The sequence below is a fragment of the Geospiza fortis genome, unplaced genomic scaffold (genome assembly GCF_000277835.1).
Source record: "Geospiza fortis unplaced genomic scaffold, GeoFor_1.0 scaffold41, whole genome shotgun sequence".
Lineage (NCBI taxonomy): Eukaryota > Metazoa > Chordata > Aves > Passeriformes > Thraupidae > Geospiza > Geospiza fortis.
In genome coordinates this window covers 4,533,521-4,538,599 of record NW_005054299.1, presented here as the reverse complement: position 1 = coordinate 4,538,599, position 5,079 = coordinate 4,533,521, and positions in this window count along the sequence as shown.

Sequence of the window (5,079 nt, the reverse complement as noted above, 5' to 3'; positions counted from 1 at the left end):
TCCAGCCGCGGCCCGCGCTGAACCAGCCGCCGCCGCCGCTCATCCGGCCCGCTAGCTCCGTGCCCCCCCGCCTCAACCCCCGGCCCGTGCTGGGCGCCGGCAGCGGCCAGCAGCCGCCCTCGCTCATCGGCATCCACACAGAACCTCAGTCCACTCTGCACTGAAGGAATACAAGCGCCATTATGCTGACTCCCACCTTTGAAAAATTGGATCCATGTACTTTTTTCTCACCTTCGTTATTTGGAAAACAAGAGCGAGCCTTCACAGCTATCAGACCAGTTTTCCAGAGGAGCGAGCTAAGAACTAGACACGGAATGACATCAATGACCACCTGTATAAAAATATTTTTATGCCGAAGACTTGTACAGCAGAACAATGCCTACACTGCAGCCCTCCTCTGTATGAATAACTGCTGAAGGAAGCTAACTTCTTAAATGAATAAATGTTCAACACACCAAGATTTTGTTTAACTGATTTTTACTCTATTTATTTTATTACGGTTCTTTATAGTCAAGCATCTAACTACAGGAAAATAGTTTGGCAAATCTAGAAATAGATAATATTGTAGGAGACTTAAATGTAGTGTTGGGGTTTTTTGTGTGTGTGAATTTTTTAATTTTGTTTTTTTTTACCTTTTAGTGAAAGAAAATAATGGCTTTAGGTTCAGAATGTTTGGCCCTGTTTAGTAGAAGCATTTCATACACTTGTAAAACATAGGTCTTCTCTCCATACTTTTTCCAGAACATCTTAGCTTGTTTTAAAAGGTACTGGCTTATTAAATACTCCTCTTTCAGAGTATTCTGAAGACTCAGTGAGCTATTGTACCAAATTTATTAAATCTGTATTCTACTCATAGAATTTAACTGGAAGCAGGAGTCCATTTTCTTGCTGCAGTCTTGTCTTGGGGGCTGGGCAGGATAGAGTGGCAGCAGCTTCCACCACCCAGGGGGATGACAGGACAGGAACCATCTAGCAAGAAGTATTAATTTAATTTGTTATTCCGCTAATTCTTCTAATGTAAGTACAGTAGAATTCCATTCCTCTGAGAATGACTGACTGCAGTTCGTGTATGTTAGATCACTGATACCTTGCTTGAGCATTAATGAGGGAAGTGTAGAGGCTGGTGGTGCTGGTAGAGTATCATGAGAGTAGTTACCTCCTGCCAATCCAGTCTTACTTTTAAGTGATTATCTCTTTACTCCTGGTATATTTCTGGCAAAGTTGATTACATGAATTGAGGGTATTGCGGGAAGGACGAAGGTGTTTGTTTATTTTATTGACTCAGTAAAAGCTGCATACAGATATTAATGTTGCTTCCAAATTATAGGAGTTGGAAAGAAACTCATTTCACTGCATTCTCGTCTGAAACCTTGAATGATGCCTAGTAGTCTTTCCGGGCGTGGGGGTTTTTTGGTGTTTTTTTGTAAAAGCAGATGCCTCTAACCTCCAAGTAAACCAGGCTGCAAATATGAGTAGCACTGTTTGAAACCGTGTGGTCTGAATTAAGCTATTGAAAAATAATGCATTCTTGATTATGTAATAATATTCATGTTGACTGTTGTACTATTTTGAAAGGTTTTTTTGCTTATAGCTGAAATTATGTCTAAAAGTCATTTTAACTCCTTTTTGTTTTTAACTAGATTTGCCCTTGACTAAAATGAGTCTTTTTATACAGATGGGATGTGCTCTCCCTAAGTTTTTTTTCACAGATAAATTAGGTGGTCTAATGATCAGTTTAGCAGCTAAAGAAGGTCTTTTTTTAATGTGCAAAGGGAAGTTCTTGTACTATCAGATTCTATTTCATTTGAAAATCTAGTATTAAAGTTTGATAGTTGTAACCTGAATTGAAGTGTTGACCTTTATGTTTTAGTTCTTCATTTTAAAATACTCTCAGATCAAACTTGAGAGATTTTTCTTTCTGAAGAGCTTTCACTGGTGTGCTGAGGTGTTGTACAAAAGGTCTTTCTTACAAATTTTCTTTTGCATCAGAGTAGGTGCTTAGCCACTATGTGAACATCAGATGATCCCGTGTCCAAGTAAAGCAGAATTTTAAAACAAGCACCAAGGAGTCAGTGGTCATGGAAACTTGTGTTCTGGGAATCATGAGTCTTTAGTGTGCCCTCGTCAGCTGCACACAAATCTGGCTGCTCTCTGGTCTTTAAAACCAATAAAAAACCAAGATGGTACATTTTTACAGTTTAATTGTTAACAGTGGTAAGATTCATCTTCGGGATTTTTTTCTTTTTTTTTTTTTTTGCTTTTTTCTTTTTTTTTTACTTTAAGCATTGAGTCTCCCAGGTGTGTGTATTGTACATCTGCTAATTTTTGTCTTGTCTCTTGTCGATAGACTTCAGTATGCAGAATGTTGGGTGTTACAGTACAGTTGGCCACCACCAACTGCTATGAAACTGTTCAGTACATTGTAATTCCGTTTAATCTTGTTTAAATATTCTATAACTGGGCAAAGGTGCTGTATTTGAAGGGGGGAGGGAGGGTCAGAGATAGCTAGGGTAGTATTTCTTAATTTACCTACACTGTAGCACACAGTAGGGAACTCCTAGCATTTGTAGTACTAAATAAGTATGTACATAGCAAAATGTCTTTATTGTGTGCTTTGCAGAATATGTGCATACAGTTTGCACGTCCTGTTTTGGGGGGTAGGGTATGTTTTAAGCAGTGTTTGCCTGGAGAGTGATTTGCTTGCTGCTTAATCAAAGGATTAAAGTTTCAAAGAAATCTGTGTCTTCTATTTTTATGTACCTTGTAATGGTCTAATATGTTAGGGCCCTTATACTGTGATTCTCTTCTAAATTCATTTCTATTTTTTTAAGAATTAGAAATAAAATTATACAATGGTGTTGATTTCAGTGGGAAATTTCTTTTGCCATATCTAGTCTCCTGTTTTGTAATGTAGTAATGAACTCTGACTTCAAGGTTGGCTTAATTTTGTCACTTTAAAAAATGTACAATGTTTGCACACTAACGTTTGGCAGAGAACGTGTATCCTACATTGTTCAAAGCTAATGTAACTCTACAGCTTTTTGTACAGTTTATTTTAGTTAATAAAGCAAAACGGTACTAAAAAATTACATTTTACAAATGCAAGGCATAATCAGAACAACATGTATTCAAGAAACAACACTTGCAAAATATGGATGTACAAGAACTATCAGATTTAATTGTTGCACTTTAAATCAGAATGGGTACGAAGTTGAGCAGGTATTTCTGCATTTAATAAAACAATCACTAAACGTTGCACATCATAGTAAAGCAGTTTAATTTGTTGCTCCTGAGCAAAAAGAAATAGGTACTTTTGTCCTTAGGGATTTTTCATCCTTAGAGTGTTGGGATTTTTCTTTACTCTGGAAACCTCACAATGCATCAAGAACAGAATGCACACCAGTAGCTTACAGGTATGGGAGTTTGTGTATGGACAGAGACAAATTGCAGAGTTTGGGAATAGTTTGGGATGAAGATTACTAGGACAGAGACAAATTGCAGAGTTTGGGATGAAGATTACTGGGACTGTGTTGTGCCTCTAGAGCAAAAGAAAGGAATAGACTGAACTTACAGCTGAGGCCAGGCAGAAATGTGGTTGTCAGGCAAAAAAGCAAAGACAAACATCATGATATAGTGTGCTTGGAGATGTGTTTCATATTGCTAGGGAAGTTGTAGAGAAGTCAACAATGTTGCACTGTAAACAGCACTGAATACAGCCCAGTCATCCTGCTAAACATGAACCTCCAGCTTTTCCTGAGGCTAAGGTAGAGTTTGCCTTTCTCAGAGTGAGTTAAAGCCAGGCATTGATGGGATAGACATCTGCTTTATGATCCTAGGCAGTTGTATATGAGATAAAGGCAAACATGAACTCTTTAACACTACTCAGTCCATTGCCAATGAATTAGGTGTCAAAAATGTACAGTCAGGCAGGGAGGAGAAGCAGAATATACAGGCAACAGTATCTGGACCATTTAATTAGCAGGTGTCCCCTTTTATAGAACAGACATCCTCAAAATTAATTCTGAAGTACAACTTTGGAAAATTATTTCATTTTCACCACTAGTGAAGGCTGCTACTTTTTAGTTCTGTCTAATTCTTTAATCTTAAAGCTCTTTTTCAGCGCAGTTTTGTACACTGAAAGAATTCTAGCAGCACAATAAATCCTCATTGCTGTTACTGACTTGGCAGTTTTCCCTTGGATTGGCTCAAAAGGAAGCACTGAGATTCAGGGATTGGGATCTCTACTGCAGTTTCAAGGATGCAATTTTGTCTTAATGCAGACCAGGCATCCTGTTATGCTCACTGAGCTTTAAGTGAAGAGGGATTTTTAAACCAATGCCTGCACCGTGATATCTGATGGTTTTATTCATCCCCACAAAGCAGTGTTCTGGGGAATTATGTTCTGCACTGGGAGGATAGTGCAGCCAATGACCAGCTTGGGAACCTGATCCCATCTCTAAGCTATTCATTTAAACTTATAAATATTTAATTACAGAAACATAATGCCTGTTGTTCTGACGGATCTTCCTGTGAACTTCCGGCAAGTCGTACCCAGACTAATCAGGATATTCCTAAAAGCTAATAAAAAAATAAAGCCAGCCTAATTTTTGCAAGGAGTGTTTTTAAAAGTGTCTGTCGCAATAATGCCTTTGCTGGGCTCCCAGACTCAATGCAGTATGGACTGACTCCCTCGGGAGTGACAATTCTGTGTCATTTTAGCAAAAGAAGAATCTTTCTGAAACCATTTCATTAGTATTGGTTTTAGAGCTCCTTTGAAGACAATCCAGATAAAGTGACCCAATTGTTTCTTTTTTTGTCAGCCTTAGTGCTTTTGTGCGTGTGCTAGGATGGAATGTTCCTTAGAGACTGGTTTTCCTAGAAGTGGTTTAATGTGAAAGACAGAACAAAGTGCAGCAGCAGGTGATGTGGAACAGGCGGCAAAGCCCTCGCATCAGTACTGTTGGCTGGAGGAGGGCGGCGTTGCCTGCCTTTGTAAGGAGCCCTTCGGCACGTCTCGGGTCATTAGCCAGCAGTCCCGGCACGTAACAGTAATAAAATAATAGCAAATAATAACAGGCA